At 42.6% G+C, this 18,609-nt stretch overlaps 1 long non-coding RNA gene across 1 annotated transcript in view; it reads left to right on the top strand.

The window, feature by feature from the left end:
- Nucleotides 1-17,870: 17,870 nt before the first annotated feature.
- The window catches only part of LOC112994302 (uncharacterized), a 48,314-nt gene continuing 47,575 nt past the window's right edge, over nucleotides 17,871-18,609 (top strand). Inside the window, exon 1 of the long non-coding RNA XR_003261920.2 lies at nucleotides 17,871-18,287. This is a non-coding gene — a long non-coding RNA (uncharacterized LOC112994302). The remainder of the gene's footprint in view (nucleotides 18,288-18,609) is intronic.

Here is an 18,609-nt window from a genome sequence, read left to right as displayed (position 1 = left end):
TACAAGCAATAGCAAGACCAAGCTTTTTAGCTCACTTGTTACTTTAGACACTACATAAATATACATACAAGATGCATGTTTTAATCATTACAAGTTGACTAAAAGACAAGTATTCTAGATAAGTATGATTAATTTGGCATAGATCAGTAGTGTACCCTGTAGTCTTCCTCCCTAGAGGCATAACATGTCTTCATCCTGACTTCACATGAAGATCCAATGTGGATGTGTAACCATCTTTCATCCCGTGATTTCTAGGAAACCTAGGGACCTTCTGTTTATTCAACAGGCTGTCTGGTCTGTGGGTGCTGACAGGAATGTTTGCCATCGTGTGCTGTTGACATGGGTAATCAAAGCTCTTGGCTTTGAAGAGGGTAGCAGGCAGAGATAAAGATCTGTTTTCTTGCTGTTCTGTAGCTGTGGATGCTTCTTTAGGACATGTTTAATCTCCTTAATATTCTTTATTTCTCAGGAGGTGGATGAGTTTTTTGGGGAATAATCCTGTTGCAAACTCTGATCTTCAATTTGGTAGGGCTAGAAAGTTGCTGTTGCTATTTGTTTTTAGTTCTTTAGGTATCATTCAGACATTGCTTCTCCCTGAAGCATCTCAGGGTAACAGCCAAAGTTTTGAATAGCAAAGAATCTCATAATAGCTGTTCATCTATTTTATCTTTAGTTTCTTGTCTTTGATATTCCTCTGAGGTCCTAGCAAAAAGCCAGAATCCAGAAAAAATAGATATGGTTAAGACAGTTCTGTACAAAATTTCATGTTTCTATTGATCCTTAATTGTATTTTAATATCTCTTGATAATGCATAACAGCTCATCTTGGCTGAGATCTAAGTCTGGGTCTAGTCTACCAGCTGCAAGAGTTAAGCTATAGGGACTATAAAAGAAAGGAATAGAAATATCTTCAACTTTTGTCTTTTATCTGCTCAAATGAGTGGGGGGGAGTATCTGAGCCCAATTTTACAGAAAAATATCTGTAACTGAGGCACTGAAGTTGGTTACACAGTGCCATCGTGTGGCCTCTTATGCAGCCATCCAGATAAAAAGTCATTGTTTCATATGATGTAAAATGCCAGACACTGATATGGCATAAGGGTATGACATTAAATCAACATAAATGTCTCATTAATAAATTAGGGTGTAACTTTTTTGCATGTCGAAACAGATTTGTCTTCTAGAGATACCAGTGCTTTGTACATGTCAAGAAAACTTCTCATGGTGACAAAACAATCACTTGTTCTATGATCTAAAATGCTCATAATGACTGAGCACCTAGCTATTCTTGGCATCTCTAGAAGTCAGCTTTCTGTGCTAGGTCCACACACTGTGTGTGTGTGTGTGCGCGCACATACACACATCAGACCATTCAGATCATACTTGCTACTTGTAAGGTTCCATACCATTATGACTGAACATCTGTGTAATGTTTAAGAGTGAAAATTAAATGATTCAGATAGGTCTCTTGCTGCTGGTAGGCTTTGATCTTGAAGCCTGAAGTTGGTTACCTGTGGGGGACAGTGGAATAGGTATGCAGGCAGTGTAGTGAGTCAGGCTTAGGAATCTGGCTGCTCTGTATGTATAAGAGAACACTGCTGCAGTTCAGAGCAGAAGCTAATAACACTAGAAAGAAAAAAAAATAAATTCATGCTAGTGTAATCCTTCTAATTAAAGGCATTTAGTCATTTTTGTAAGCATATGGAAAAAGAAATAGTCTACTCCCTGCCCCCAATTATCTAGATTTTTCTAGACTTTTTCCTCCCTAAAATTTTAGAGGTATATTTGCAGTGCAGGGGAACTCCTCCTGTGTGATTCTTTTCTGGGTATTTCATCTCATTTTTCTATACATACTATCTCCTGTAGCTGCTGTCAAGCAACACAAGCCAGTCAAAGAGTCTGGGTAAGAAGCAACCAAGGATTTTGAGGTTTTATCTGTAGGTAACAGATTCAAAAGAGATTTCATGCTATATAGGCTACAGCCTATTTTTGAGGCAAAACAGGTGTTGCTAAGAATCTCAGGTATGAACTATAAACCTATATTCAGCAACATGTAATGCAAAAATAAGACTTCATGTTATCACTGCAGCTAACTAATATTTAGTGCTTAAAGATTGATCAGCTTTTTAAAATGTTGGCCATGAACATCTTGGTTTGAACATGATTTAAAAAAAAAAACCCTTTAAATTTCAGACACATCAATGATATGCAAGTTAAGAAAGCTGCCTTCAATATTGCTTAGACATTAATTATCAGCACCAAATTGCAGGTAGCTGGGAATACTCTTTGCTTCCTATAGCAGAGCATATCCTCTGAGGCTTCCTGTTCTCATTGAGATTTTGTGTAAATGCAGGCCAATGTCTTTGCTTTTGCAAAGCTTTGTTTTGGAAACATTCATCAAAGATTCATTTTTTTCAGCTGCCTTCTATTCTCCATGCAGTTTTCAACCCAATTGGCTGAGGTTAAAGGGAAACAATTCATTTGCACAAGAACAAAGCTGTCATGAGACCTGACCATTTTGTGGATTGAGCTTCCTGCTTGCAGTGACTTGAGATCACAGTCAAAGTCCTATATTTAGAAGATGTAAACACTAACCCTCAGAGCTGCAAAGCTAACCTATATGGGCTCATGAGTAGCTGCCTTCCTGAGCCTGCAGGGAGCCTTGCCTCAGCCTTGCACTGCTCTGTGGCAGTCAGTTGTTAACACTGACGCCTACTGGTGACAAGTTCAGCTTCCTTAACTGTTTTACAGAGCATATAAGTGTGAACTGCTTGTATTATGAAGCTTTATTGCTCTATTGGGTCGTTGACAAATAGATGGAGCTAGAGTTTGAAATGGTTTTATGCTTTCTGCATGGAAGTCTAATTCCACAACTCCAAAATCACAGCTTTGGGGTACCAGAATTTCAAATGCACAGCTCAAACCTAATGCTTGTTGGAGCTGTTTTCAGGGTGGGTGATCCTTAATAGGCCAGTATAATTGCGTAATGTCATCAGGAAAGCTGTGTTGCAACAGAGGGGTAGGTACCTTTTTAGTTATCAGGGTATAAAGTGTTGTCTCTGACAGTATTCTGTCAGTGAGAACCACTTTAAATCCTTACTGGAATTTGTGAGGAAAACTTGGCGATTCATACAAAAATAATCTTTTAGCAGGCTGAGCAGAACTACTTTGGTGCACATCAGATAATTCATCCTATTAGTAATGTTCTGGCAGCGGGTGGCACCATGGCAACAGCATGTATTATGGCTGCTTGCTCCCACAGCCTGACAGCCGTGGTATGATGATGTTTGCCTTGTGTACCTCATACACAGTGCAGGCATCTGTAATGGTTTCAGTGCTTCGTTAATGTGAAATGGAGGAGAAGTGTCAGCACTAAGGAATTCAGCATGCCTCTACCCTCTGGCTGCAGGGAATAAATAGTGTCAGCCAAGGGCATTCTCCTCTTGCAGTGTTTAGAAAGAACACAAATTAGAAGCCTGGAGGCAATTGGTCTCTCTAGGGTTAGCAGAGCCATGACTCTTGTAACATTTAGTTTCACTATATTGTATTTTGATATAGTACTTTGCTAGCATTAATACTACTAATGCCCTATAACTAGCCCTGAAGTGGTACTCGCAGTGCTCCAAAAGATACAGGCACTGATCAGATCAGCAACATGTCTGTAACTAAATATTGTATTTATATGTATTTAGCAACTGACTGTGTAAGTGTGGTTCTTCCATATAAATCTCTTTGCGCAAAGCATGTAAGATAAGGGTGATAAGTTACAGTTAAGATGTAAACTTATAAGAGAAATAAAAGCATGGTAGGGCCCATTGTGCTTGAGTGATCTCTAAAATTAGAGGGGAAGTTATTAAATGACCTCAACATATTTTTCTCAGTCAAATTATGAAGAATGCCAGCTTGAAAAGTGTGCAAATAAGGTGGCGGTGGTGGGGTGTTGATCTTCTGACACAGTGAGTTATTAATCTCTCCCAGTTGGCAGAGCTGGAGGGAGGTCCATAGAGGTATGATATACCTCTGGTTCTAGAAACCATGTTGAATTTCCTGTACTAACCAAACTATTCCCATGTTCCTTATGGGAGGGTGGAGCCTTTAGAGACCTTCCAGTGTTGGTCTTCAGAGACTCCAGGTGGGCTTCCTCTGAGCAGGAGAAGATAGGTAGCCAATAGGTAAGTGTCTTACAAGACCCTCTGTACCCCATTACCAAGTATGTTACAGGCTCCAATTAGTAGTTGTTCATGCTTTAAGCACTGTAGATCCAGTCCTGTCTCAGTCAAAAGACAAATATGAGACTACTCTCCATAAGGAGAACTTGTAAAGACTGGGAGCAGGGGATGAGAGCTCAGTTCCAGATGTCTGTTCCAAAAAATTGCTTTGTCACTGTTTTTCCTGCAGATCTGAATTCTTCATTTGGAGGAGTATGAGATGTCTTCATGTCTGTCTGAGATGATCTGAATCAAACTCCCAGATATTAACTCTGGAAAAGTTTAAACCAGGATCAAGATGAGACTAACAGTTTGATCTCATTACAACAAGTAATCATGATTTTATGTAGTACTGAAACAGATTCAAGATCCTTTCTGCAAGAATATCAGCAAGTAAAATGCTGAACATTTCTTAAGGGGTCCTGAAGACCTTAAGGTCAAATAAGATGGATGTACCTTTCTAGTGATGGGTATTGTAGTGTTTCTTTCTCTACTGTTTTTCAGGACTTTAAAGCAGAATTTGAGCTGCATCCTATAAGATGACATGATGGGTGTAGCTACACACAAATAGGTTTTGCTGGGGTTTTGAATGAGAAGGAAAGCCTTTCTGCATGGGATACTGAAGGTGTGAAGAATAGCTGGAGTGATGCAGAGCAGGAGAGAATGTGTATGGAGTCGCATCCTTCTCAGTGACAGTGTTTCCCTCACTGTTTCTCTAACTTGGATTCTTCTGTAAGTTTTATAGATTTTTAAAACAGCTAAGCGCACATCCCATAAAACACTGAGCACACTCGAACTTCACCTTGATGCCAGCATGCTCCTCTGAATGTTATCAGCACTGACCAGCTAAGATAGCACTCATGCTTCAGTTTACAACTCGGGCTTTTATGGATCGATCCCCCCAGAACCAGCTCCTAAAGAAAATCCATGACAAGTTTGCAACTATTTTTGAGCCATTCAAACATCTAGGACAGTGTTTATAATTTCTTTTCAGGTGCTTGGTTTGGCTTCAGGCATACACATTTAGCTTCAATTAACCACAGGCTCCTTGCTAAGAGTGTCTTCTGGAACTGTACTCTGAGCTGTGTTTTCATTGTGGCAAGAGGGTGTTCCTGATTTGAGATAAGGTCTTGCAGGAAAATAAAGGTATAGCTGGGGCAGCTCTGAAGACAAATTTTATTACCTACAGTCTGCTGGATAGAGGAAGATAAGTCACCAGCATGATGAAAAATGGCAGTCTGGGCACATGCTGTAAACCCAGGCTATTCTAGCATCTGGCAACTTCAAGTCATATGGGCACCTTTGCATGGGCACTCAACAACTTTGTGGTGTCTGCTCCATGTTATTTGCTAGAGGCTAGGTCCTGAGTCTTCTGCTCTTTCCTAATTCAGACAATTTCCATAACCAAGGTTTTCAGAGTACTGAATAAGAACAGTCAAGAATTTCAAAAGTGCCTTGGGGGCACAGCTATGCTGAAGTTGGGAGAGGATAATTGCAGCTCTGCTTGCCTTAGACCTGTTGAGCCTCATGGGTTGCACTGTGCTTTTGGACCTCCTGCTGCAGAGCCTGTACTGCCTGTTTTACTCCTCAGTGACTGGAAGGGCTTGAGCTGACAGCTGCTGACTTGCTGCTCTGACAAGGTCTCTAGGAGAAAGCCCACTGGCAGCTCCTGCCTCTCTGCTGGCTCTTCCTGGCTGGGGCTTTGTGACTGCACATGATGCTGGGGAGAAGCTGAGAGGCCTGTAATGGAGGTCTTGATGTCTGCACACCAGCAACAATGCAGGCTTTGGGATATTTCTACTGGGACTGTGGCTTCAGTATTATCAGTACCCGAGAGGGGTGCTGTACTTGCATGAAACCTTGAAATCTTTTGAACTGTGCACTAAAATTGCTTTGGGAAGTCTACCTTTGGCCCTGACTTTTCATTTGTAAAGCAATGAAGCTGGCGCACTTCAAACCAAGTCCTGGACAAAGTCCCTTCAGATGAGTGCAGCTAGCAGTACTACTAGAAACTGCTATTTTCCTGCTGCTTCCCCCTTTACCTGCTGGGGTAGAAAAATAGTTGAAATTCTGTTTTAATACTGCTTGTGTTGGGGAATAGTGAATAGATATAGCAACTGTAACTGCTCATTAGCTATGATATGGATATGTGCATTAATATACAAGTCACAGGGCAGGGCGTTTGCTGTCTCTGGCAAGGGGTTGAGCTCACTGCATTTCCATTAAAATGCATTCCCAGCAGCCTGTAATGCCGAGTAAGGGGAAGGAGTCAGACCACAGCAACATGATCTGAAGGACTTCTCAAGATGAGAGGAGGCCACAGCTGGCAGGTCTTGGTGTGAGGAGGGGCCTAGAGGTGTTGCCCGTGGCCCCGGGTGAAGGGAGCAGAAGGAGCCAGTGGTGCCAAGTGCTGCTGATGTACTGAGCCCAGCGGGCGAGCAGAGTGGTGGGGGAGGGGCAGGGAGAAATAATTGACTTTTGCCTGTTGGGGTTTCCCTGGCTCTGTCAGACAGCTACTTCTGGCAAGCAAAGCCACGAGAGGGAGCTCTTACTGCTAGATAGCCTCAGAAAAGGAGGGACACAAATGGGCTTTTCGCAATTTTGGTTTTTTTGTGGGGATGTCACTGAGGTCTTGACTGCTGGTTTCACTGCTGGATGCAGCTGTATTGCAGAGATCGTCCCTTAAAGGGAAGGCAGAGGAGGCTCTGTCTTATGACTCCTGCATGTATTATTGCTCAGTGTGTTTTACCAGCTAGACAGTGACAGATCTCGGCAAGGTTTCCCTGTTATTTCTATGGCTGCAGCAGTCTGTGACATGGATCCAGATAAGAAGGAAAGGGCTCCTTGACCCTGAGTTGTAGACCCTTGTCTTCCCCGAGGGCAGAGGGTGACCCTTTCTTCAGAGAGGCAACCTTTGCGTGAACTGTGACAGTGCTTGCTGTGCAGCAGCTGAGAAGGCCTTTTAATGTTTCCTTAACTCTTCAGTGCTCTTGCTCAAATGTCAGGACAACATACTGCTGTTCATCTTCTGTAAATAGCTGATTGGGGCACTGGACATCAGTGAGCTTAAGTGGAAATCCTTGGAGTCACTCACGTTGCCAGCAGCGGCTCTTTCCAGCCCTGCGGTCTGAGTGTGCGCTCTGGGAGATGGGGAGAAACCACGAGTGGTGCTTCGGTGGGAGTGCAGGAGAGGGGATCAGAGCTCCTGGGGCCCTAATGCACGTGTCATCCTGCTCGTCCTCTTCTGCTAAACTCGTGGCTGTGCAGAGATGCATGAGCAGTGTGTGCCTGTCCCTATGGCCGGGGATGTCCCTGGGGGTGTTGTAGGGAAACTCCAACCGGGGCCCCTGCTTGCCTGTCCCCCTGCCTGGAGCGATGCGCAGCTCTCCACCGCGCGGGGTGAGCAGCGTGGCCAGCCTTTGCCTCAAAGAGGTTGAGGCAGCTGTGGCGAGCAGGTCCCTGGCTGGGGCCGAGGAGCAGCGCAGACCACCTTGCGGGACAGCACCGAGCTGCTCTGTGCTGGGGAGCTGTGCGGTCGAAGGGCCGGGCTGCGACGCGAGGCAGCCTATGCAGGCACAAATCGTCCCTCTGCTGGGATGCCCCTGCGAGGGGATATCGGTTTTCAGCTGAATTGTTTTCTCGGCAGGAATACTTTTTTGGCTTCTGTTCCAGTTCAGATTCTTCAAAGTCTGTGACTCAGTTCTGGAATGAGGGAAAAAAACAGCTTGAATCTGTTATTGTTTGGCTTCGGTTTACTGTAAGCCAAGTAAGCAAAAACATTGCAACTTAAGGAATCGCTAAACTATCATGTTTAGCTAACCTATCATCTTGTTCCTTAATCACATATATACATGCTGCCAAAATTCAGTAGTTCAGAGGGTTTTCTATTTCTCTCAGCATGGTAGCAACCTCCTTTTTAAAACATCTTTAGTCAAAACTGGGGTTCTCCTTACCAGCTGCCTGTGAAAACGTCCAGGAGGAGAAATAGGTTGTGAGTCAAGTATCTTTGCTGTTCTGTTTAATTTCAGGGTAGGTGCCAATGACAATTGGCATAGACATACCAAACAAACAGTACAGGACAATTTCTTGGCCTTCAGTCCACTTTCAGTTTGAAAACTATGCCCCTACAGTGTTTTTTGTAGGGCTGTTTGGGTTGTCTAGTCCCTTTCTGTCACCTTTTTGCTTGAAAATGCACAAACCTTCACAAAACAGCATCCATCACTAGTCTGCTGTAGGCAGGCTGGACCCAGAACAGTCTTTGGTTGTTGCATGGTCCTTTACTTGGAGTAGAGCCCACTATGTTTCCACTCCTGGATTTTGTGAAGGAGCTTAAATGTTCTTTTTAGGTATTTTAAATTATCAATTAGTGTGTTCCATTTTCACAAAATCAGACTTCTACTTCCAAAGCTGACTTGTAAAATCTTAGTCTATATAATTTAGAAATGAAACTTCATTTTAGAAATGAATATTCACTGGTTCCAGAAACACTTTGGCCTATCGCAGCCCTTCTAAAATAAAAAAGAAATAGACATGAAAATGAAAACATTCCTGTGGGAAGTATTTAATTCCAGCAACACAGCACTTTTCTATAGATAATTATTCCACTGGAAAATGTTCAAAAGCTGCAAGTTGCAACCAGGTGCTGGATTCCATTTTTTAACCTTCTACCTAGTCTTGCCCCAGCCTTTTCAGATAAGGAGTTGTCTACAATTGCTTTCAGCGTCAGTCAACCTTCCTTCCAGGCATTGTTCTTCTATGCCCATCTTCCCACGCCTTATTCTGCATTTCTTTGGAAAGCGGTAAGGCTCTGGAGATCATTTGTTCTGAAATCAAATCACCCTGATTCAGTTCAGGCTCTAACTCTGTCCTGGTTCCCCAGCTTGGGAGTATGTGACCATGCTCTGAGTCTTTTGCTATAGTGGTTTTCTGCCATCCCAGGAGGAAGAAGCAGAGGGGGGAAAGGCCTTTGCTAGCATTAGGATGCAGCCTGTTCTGTCTGTCCTTCTCCAGATTTTTTTTTTTTTTTAAACACTAGAACTAGCATCTTGTCTTCCTGATTGGTATAGCAAAGCAGAGTTTGTCCTCCTGACAGCTGCAACAGTCTGCTTGAAGCAGGGACCAAGATATTGGGAACCTGATGCATTACCTGTGGGAATAACTAATTCTTTACTTATTTTGTCCTATTTAGAAGCCTACAAAAGTTGGTGGGAATTAATTAGTAATTTAGGGTGTCAATGCTTGTGTGATTGCCAGGCTTAAGGGCTAGGTGTCATCTAGTGGTACTGTAAAAGGAATGCAACAGCTTTGTGTGATAGGCAACATTGAAAATTATACATTAGATATTTAACAATCTGTCTGTGACTTCAGAACCTATTTTTAAGTGTGATTTGCATGTCTAGAAGTACATCTACAAAAGGACTTGGGCCTCTTTTCTACCTGTCCCCAAAATACAGGTACCCAGAGCTCCTGCCTTAATACTGCTGAACTGTGGTAGCACTGATGTCTTATGGCTTTTCAGTTTACTCCAGGTGAGTTCTCTGAAAAACATCTGTTTCTAGGCAAGCAGCTAGAGTCCAGTTTATGCTGAGGCTCTGCTGAGATGTTCCTTGACCTCCTTATTCAGTAGAAGCTGAGGTGACAATGTTCTTGGAGCAAGTCTTTTGGTCTTGGACTCAGGACTGTACGGTGCCTAAGGAGGAGGTGTTGCTATTCCTGTTCCCGGCAGCATGGTACTCGCTCCTCTGCAAGTGCAAGGCCTCTGTTTGGATTTGGTGATGGCTGAGGGGACATGAAAACTCCATCCCTGGTGAGTTATTCCAGAGGGTTCCTGCTTCTGAACAGAGTTGTGCTGCAAGCTTTGTGCTCTGGCCAGGGGAGGATGACCCAGTGGCCCAGAAGTTCTGTTGCTCAGGTGGGGAGAAGGAAACTCTTGGTTCATAAAACACTGCCCTCTGCTTGCAGAAAACCCTCTCTCCTTTAGGCTGTGGTGAGTGAAAAAGAGGCCTTTTTCCTCTGTTTCTTCCCCACTGACTCTCTCTGTTCTCAGGCACGTGTTGTCCAGTTTGGATGCCCAGGTCCACGTTCCTTGCCTGGCTGTCTGCAGCTGCTGGGGTTGCTGGTAGCTGCCCCTTCAGCTTTGGGCTGCTCCCCTGACTCACTTCCTGCCTTCGTAACTCATTGAGACCTTCCTGTTTTCTTTAACTTCTGACTATAAAGCAACTAGTGAAGCCATGTTTGAAGGATGTTACAGAGACTGTACTGTGCTGCTTGATATTACTTTGCACTGTTTTGTTTCACTCCAGCTGGCTGATAGGACAGCTGTAGGTTTCTGTATCCGCTGAAATACTGCATTCATCTCCTTAGAGTGATTTGTCACAAATTCAGCGTGCACACAAGCCCAGTGCTTATCATATGTAGCAGCTTTCACGTGGGAGTGAAGCAGCAGAGCTGCTGCAGGCCAGAGTTGAGATGTGGCAGATGTGTGGGTGCACAGTAGCTTTTGTGGGGTCCGACTGCGTTATGGCTAGTTCTCTTAGTCTTTCTTTCCAGATGTTAAGGCTACTCAGAGCAAAATAAGAGAATGGTAAACCTGAGCACAATAGTTCTGGCAGGGCTTAAGACAATAGGTCAGATAGTCTGTCTGCCCTTGTGTGGGATCCTGAGCACATCTACAGGGGTTGCAGGCCACTATGGAAGCACCCAAGCCCTCTGTGCAACTGCAGAGCACAATTTCTCCTTTAGGATAAGAAATATGTGTATATACATGCACTCACATATGCACAAACAAACACTGGGGGAAGGTTAATGCTGCTTCTGTATGAATCTCTGCAGGCATTTCCTACTGGGAACACTTCCCAGCTTAGAAAAACATGTCATGGAGGGTAGCTACATCTCTCCTGTCTTGGCATGTTCCCCTCTTGTTTGCAAACCCTGTGCATGTGCAGTGCTCTGACTTCTAGAAGCTGCAGAGGTTACAGGGAGAAAGCATGAAGCTGTTTCTACCATGCCCGCTCTACTCTGCTACCCAAGCATGCCTGATGTAGCTCTTCTCTGCTTGCATAAGCGATGGAAGCATTATATCCTAATTTATACATCTCTCGCTGCAAAATAAGAATTTGCTAATCAAATCTTATCTGGTTTGTGATATGACTGTAGCTTTTATAAATGTGCAAGGTGATCTATGAGAGGTACATGATTTATAAAGAATTTCCTAGGTTTCTTTATCAGCCAAATCTCCTTTGAATCAGACTATTGTACTGGATGTTAAAGCAATGACAAATCAGTAGCAGAACTCATAAAATTTGTAAGTCAAAAGGAATAAATTCATCTTAAACCTGACTACTGGATACACAGAAGTTAAAGGTACAAAAAGCAAAGAAAAACCCTATATGAAGTTCTGCATCACAGGAAAAAAACAAAAAAACCACATAACTCGTCTTGAGAGAAACTAAGGGAAAGCTTTTTTAACAACATTGAGGGAGAAATTCCGGAGTGATGTGAATTTTGCCGCTGATTTCAATGGGACCAAGCTTCAGCTCTTCTTGGAATTCATAACTCATAGTATTAGCTCATGGTCTATCACAAATAGTATAGGCAGGAATGGAAGATTTATGAAATCATGCAAGAACTGACTATGCCTACTATTTTCTGAAGACTTCTTCAAAAAATATTTTATGTACTGGACCTGATTTATCTCTGACTCCTGCATGTTTTATGCTGCTGTAAAGCTTTTGCTTAAATAGCTTTACTCATGAGATATCTGCCCGCCCTTGGAGAGGGCCTTTCTCTTCAGTGAAGGAAAATAAGCCCTTTGTATTTATACAAAATAGAGTGTACAGCAGTAAAGTAGCAAAGCTGGAACTAGCTGGTGGTGGCATGATGGGGCACCTGGGCTGCAATTTGATGCCTTTGCAAGTACTGCATGACTGTGCATTGTATTTCTGATGGTGTTGCACACTGGGCTATGTTGTTATCTTGTTTGGCATAATAGCATATTGCCTCAAGAAATTCCAGCCACTGAATTAGGGTAAGATCTAGACTTCCTGTCAAAAAGTAAATTCTGTTAGTCAAAACTTTCCAGATGAGATGATAATAACCATCCTGACTGATGTCAGCTATTGAGACCAATGTACAGCATATTATCTTTTTTCCTTCTCAGTCTCTGTGTGCACAATCTTTTTTTCTTTCTCCCTTTCTTTCTTTGCTTCTGCTTCACAAAGCAAATTGGAGAACCTGTCCCATCATCTTTGGTTTCCAAAAGCCTATGTGAATGTTTAGGCTTTACTGGTCGCGTTTCAGCTGGTGCCTGGAAGGACTTGCTGAGGATGGAGGAATTCTGATTTTCATCTGGTCTTGCTGTGGGCTTGCAGCCCCTGGTTAGCTGCTTCCTCCTTCAGGTTATCCAACAGACCAAGTAAAACCTGCCTTTGGGGAGTCAGGAGACTTGAATAATCTCTACTTAAAGAACCAGCAAGAATATACTGGCCAATAGGGAACAGATACATTTAGTTCAGTGTCTTTTGCAAAGGAGTTCTTAGATGTGGGGCTGGGGCAAGGATGCATTTTGGAAGCTGCACAACTGAATGCACTGCAAATGCAGTTGAATCCTAGCCTAAAATACAGCTCTTAGTCTTTTCTTGTGCAATGACTCAAGCAAGTTCATTTAGCCATCCTTATTGACAGGCCCTCACCAGTGCCGTTGTTTTACCTGTGCTTCTCTATGCCCAAACGTGACCCAGCAGAAACCCTATACCGGAAACTTCAGGGCAGCCTCTGATAGGTCAAACCTAGTATTTTATTAGCCAACATCAGGTCTATCATGTTGCTGAGAGAGAAAAGCCCAGTTCCAGATGCTTTCTCAACTTTGGAGCATTTCCTTTCTGGATCTGGACTCAGTGTCTATGGATCCACATTCCACCATCACTAATTATTGTTATTAAATAAGTACATTAAAATTATGACTGATTTTGTCTGAAATCTCTGCTCTGACCCTGTGAAATATATCTTGTGTATATATATTAGCTTAGTTGAAGATCTATAAACCAGAGCTTGGATGGAAACAAAAGGCAGTACAAGCTTTCTGAGTACGGACAATCTGAGCCTTTGCACGAACCTGGAGGAATGGGCTTATTAATAAAAATATATATCCTCCAGTTCTTTTTCTCCCAAGTGTTCCATATGTGAGCTTGTTTTTGTGGTAGCCTTTAGCATGAGGGCAATGGAAAAGAACAGAGGTCTTGTGAAAAGCCTTTGGTGTGTTCTGTGACCTGGGAGCTGAAATAAGTCTAAGCCACTACTGCTTGAAGACCTGAAATAGTTCAGAAAATGTTCCCAGTTGCTTCCAGACTTGTAGGCAGAGTGCGTTTTTCAAAGTTCTTCAAAACTTGTATGGGAATGAGTGCATCCTGGAGCATATCCTGGAAGAGTTCCCTGGCATAACTGAGGTAAGGGGACCAGTGGCAGTGGAGCGGGAGTGATTTCCCATGGCTGAGTCCTGATTCAGGACCAGTCTGAATTAGGAAATGTTGGGGATTCAAATTTCCACATCTTAATCCACAGATCAAAGGAAGTAGAGCCTGGCCCTACCAGATTTGTGCCGTTGCCTTTTGATAACTGGGTATAAAATGGGTTTGGAAGCGTCTGTCTAATGCCCGGTAGATGAGCATCTGTACCAAATAAAGCAAGACTTACCATAGTTGCTAGCTTCACCAGCAAAGCTTGTGAGGTGACTGGGTACCAGTTTCAAACAATACCTCCCTCTAAGAAACAGTCTCTCTCAAGCCAATAAACAGTGTCAGGATGAAGTAAGCAATCTATGCTTCTGCTTCCTCTGTATTATTTATTTGTGGATAAAGAAAGGCATTTAATTAACAAGATATGTAATTTCATCACTTTGTAATGAGCTTCAGTTGCACACACTGAGCATCTTGATGCTTGTATGGGGAAATAGCCTTGTTTATGCCAGTTCTGCAAATGAAGCAAATTATTTTGGATACCAGTGCAAGTCTAACCTCTTCTCTCTTAGGGTCTTGCTTTTTATTTAGATTTTAAAACTGTATTCAAATGAGATCTTGACCGAAACTGAATCACTATGTACTTGAAAGCTACAGAGCTTATCAGGCATCTGATAATGTTTTCAGGATTTCCCCAGATTAGACCGCGGAGTGTACAGACAGGAAGCTGAAGTATTGAGCGCCTGACCAGAGCTTCCTCCTGTGCAAAACCGGGGGTTTCTCTAGTGTCGAGCTTTAGCTCTAAATGCATGGTCTGAGCCTTGAAATCTGAAGGATAAAAAGCACCCAAATCTCCCAGTTGAGTCCTCCCAGCAAGGAGAATGGAGTGCTTCATATAAACGCCACGTGCAAGGTCAGCAAAACAGTCCTCACCTCTCGCCACCGTTGCGTTACCTTCCTGGCGCTTTATCAACTAGGGAATCAGAAAGGGACTTTCCAGAGCTCTAAACATGTGAGCTGAATAGATGGAATGAACCCTTATGCAAATGAGTTTTGATTCCCTCCCTTTATAAAGTTAAAATGTTTTTGAGAGAGAAACAGATCCTCCAGAATGTGGGTGTCCGAGATTGTTGCCTCGGACCGACTGTATCTCTCGCCTGTCTGTCTGTCTGTCTTTCTGCCTTTCTGTCTTTCCATTGTAGAGAACAAAGCGGAATGATGTAAAATAGAAAATGAGAAATGCAAACCTGTGGTGATCGAAGAGGAGGAAGGAAAACGAAAGAGAAAAAGCTGAAGAGTGGGAAAAAGATAAAATAAAATGACTTTTGGGGATTCCACTGTGAGTAAGAGCTGAAAAAATTGTAAGCTGATTTATTACATGCTTATCTTCTGCCTAAGAGCCAGTTTGCATTGTACATGTGAAAGGTAAACTGCATGTTAAAGATTGAATCAAAAAGCCAAATTCTTCCTCAATTCCACCAGTTTTAAAGCGGTGTAATTCTGCCAGCTTCAATGGATTTACATTCTGTAAACAGCAGCAGAATCAAGTTCAAGTGTTTTAAGTCATCTTTAGTTAAATTTATACTAAAGCAACGAGAAATTTAGAATGGTTTTTATATACTGCTGTGTCAGGGAAGCTGCATATTTCCTAATGCTTCTGTTAGCGGGCGTGAATTTGTTGCTGTTGGCACTACAATGCTGTTATGATTTTGTCCTGAGTGCAATGGCAATTTCATAAGCTAAGGACTGGGCATATGCATTAATATTTTTCTTGCATTATGATTTATGCATACTGAATTTTATATCTAAAAACTGTATCTCAACCCACTTATTTGCTGTTTAAACAGGGACATGAGTTAGTTGATAAATGTATTTTTAATTTTCTCTTTCCATTAAATGCCACTGATGTGCAAGTGCAATGTTTGATTGCAGCCAAAGGTTTTAATTCACTGTACTTGGTTTTGTTTCACCTTGCTCCTTTTCTGTTTTGAAGATTGTTTATCAGCTTGTTCCTCTACATGCTCTGAGCTTGTCCAGGCATCTAAAAGTTTATTTTATGTCATGGAAGAAAAGGGACAGAGGAAATCTCACAGGTTTTCTTGATGGAATTTCCAACAAGTTCCCTGCTGGGTTGGAAAGCTGCAGAGCTGGGCTCCTGGAGCCTGCAGGGTGAGGGAGCTCCCGGCCCTCCTCTGTTAGACTGATTAGAGTCAGACAGTTACTCTTTTGTTTTTTCCTTTTTTTTAGAATGGTTTGCTTGCTGAAAATTACAGTTCTGAATGAATTAAATTATTTACAAAGCTGAGCTGAGTGCAGGAAATAGTATTAGGTAAATAATGCAAAGTAAAAATACTCTATTTTTACATTTTCAGAATTAAACCTTACTTTTTTCTTTGAATATACTATTTTAATTTGCTTTAATAGTCATCATGCAATAATAATAATAGCAAAAAAGAAATGAAGTATTTTGTTTTAGGCCATGAAACACCTTGTGGTTAATCCAAAATAAATGTTTTTTGTCTTAAGAGTATATAAAAAACAATCATTCTGGCCTGAGCCAAATGGCATTTTTCTTTTGCCCCATTTTCCTCTTTTTGGCCAGTGGATGAAAAAACTGCTAATTACTATAGCTTTTGTTGAAACCGTTATCGGCATCACATTCTTGCAGTCATCTAGGAGCTGATGAAGAATGTTCGTTTTTTGTTTTCTGTGGGTGAAAATGTGAATTATTTTGATAGTAAAAAAAGCATACTTTTTATGCGCTTTTATTGGTCAAATTAAATATTTACATCCATTACTAATCTTTTCTCACAAGTTAAAAAAAAAAAAAAAAAGGAGAAAAGCCACTTTTCATTATTAAAATAGGTTTTGTGGAATATTTTTGAGCTCACTCCCTGATTTCACGAGCAAGGCTTCAGCCACCCTCCATCCTCCCCGCAGCTTTCGGACCTCTCCGCGGAGCCGGGGCAGTGGGAGCAGAGGGCTAGGCCCTGGGCACAGGACAGGGGGCTCAGATGCATCCGTGACTGCCCGCGGCCTTAATGGGGAGATTCACCAGGGACAAGTCAGAAAAATGTGGAGCTCCTAAAAAGCCTTTCAAAGCTGCACGTGGGATTTGGAGTCTTTGCTCCTTTGGTGGATACCAGGCGGCCGAATCCCACTGGCAGCTTTAGACTGCGTCTTAAAAGCCTGTTTGCGTGTGCACCCGAGAACGTCCTTGCTTTTCCTTGCACTCCTCAGTAGCGGTCAACCTGCCTGACTAGATACTCTACATCTGACCACGCTGAATCCAAGCGTTACCTAAAATTGCTTTCTTTAAAATCAGATCGGGTGAGCTTTAAGGAGAATCGGCTTTAAAATTCTTAGTATCGGGCAAGTGTGTCCTAGAGGAAGGCAGCTTCAGGCACCCAGACTGCCTGTACCAGTGTTTCTCAGCCATTTCTAGTGGAAGGATCACCCATCCTTTCTGGAAAAAAACCCTGGACCGTTTCACATACACAAAAAGGAGCCGTCTGCACCTGCAGGCGGTCGCTGGCAGGATCCAGGAACTGGCTCCCCGCTCCGTCTGCCAGCACTGGTGCACCTCTGCCAGCAGCGTGGGAATGCCCGTGCGCTTTTTTGTCTTTTAAGTGAGACTGTGCATGGGCCGGTTTCTGGGTTTTGACAAAGCAGCAGTGGTCCGCAGCCCGCGGGCTGAGTAATCCTGGTCTAAACAGCTTGCAGCGGCTAGGGTGCCTTAACTGGGTCACAATTCATTACTCTCACACTGTTTTATTAACTGTCGTTTATCTTTATCTAAATTGACTATGGCCAGTTTCCACAGCACAGTACTCGGGCTGTTTCATTATTCTAAAATTATTCTGGCTGATTTCAATGAATTAATATTGAAACAAGCCATGTACATATGTGTGTGTTGCATGCATGTTTGCTAAATATAAACTACTCTATTTTCAATAACTATAGTATAGTTACGGTATCTAATATAAACACCGTAATTGTATTTTAAGCATTTATATATTGCACCTGTTTGAAGAAAAAACTTCTCTGGCCTCTAACAGCTTACTAACATTACAATTATTTATTCTAATGTGCTCTCCAAAAAAAGCTGCTTGCTGGGTTATGGTCACGTTCCTTTTTTAAATAATGGGAGGGCTACTAAAAGGTGATTAATCAATGTTTGCCAGTTTATTTTTAACTGCTTTTACAGAGCATAATCCTTTTAGGTTAGTGATATATAGTGCAGTAATTATACAGTGGCAAATAGTGTAAATATGTGTGTAATTTCAGCAATTGAAACACTGCCAGTTCTTCTGAATTATTAAAAACATGGATTTTGGAAGGGAGCAAGAAACAGCTATCTACTCTTTCCCGTCTACTTTTTCCCCCTCTTCCTATGTTTTTGTATGTTTAGATCATGTCTGATACGTATGGATTAAGCAGTCATTTCGGGCTCCCTCAGTTCCATTACATTTATCAGGAATTGGGCTCAGACCAGCACCGATCTTGCCGTGCTGCCTGCCTTTGCGCGCTGGGAGCGAGCACGCGCGGCCCTGGCAGCCTCGGCAGCGTGGGGAGCGGCCGCGGGAGGAGGCCCGGCTGGACCTGGAAGCGGCTCCGCGCGCCCGGAGGTAGGCTTTTCCCTTCCTCCTCGTGGTTAGGGTCAGCTGATGTGAAACTTTCTGTTTGTTTAGAGTCAAAATTCATTGCTGAAACTAAAAAGAGAAAACAGCTGGAGTGTCACAGAGCAGCAAGGGCTTTGAACGCCTCAATTTTCATTACCTTTAATGGCAATTACTTCCAGAGTCCCTTTTTAGCACTCTGAAAATTAGCTTTCCAGCTATCCTTGCTGTTTTTTGCAACATCTGGGCACTGTTAATGTAGCTGTTACTGCAGTTGTGCCAATGTGCAAAATATGTGCTCTAGACGTTTTACATTCCTCTGTGCTGTGTT

The sequence above is a fragment of the Dromaius novaehollandiae genome, chromosome 15 (genome assembly GCF_036370855.1).
Source record: "Dromaius novaehollandiae isolate bDroNov1 chromosome 15, bDroNov1.hap1, whole genome shotgun sequence".
Lineage (NCBI taxonomy): Eukaryota > Metazoa > Chordata > Aves > Casuariiformes > Dromaiidae > Dromaius > Dromaius novaehollandiae.
Note: the sequence above shows the minus strand (reverse complement) of the source record. Positions and strands in the feature narration are given on the sequence as shown.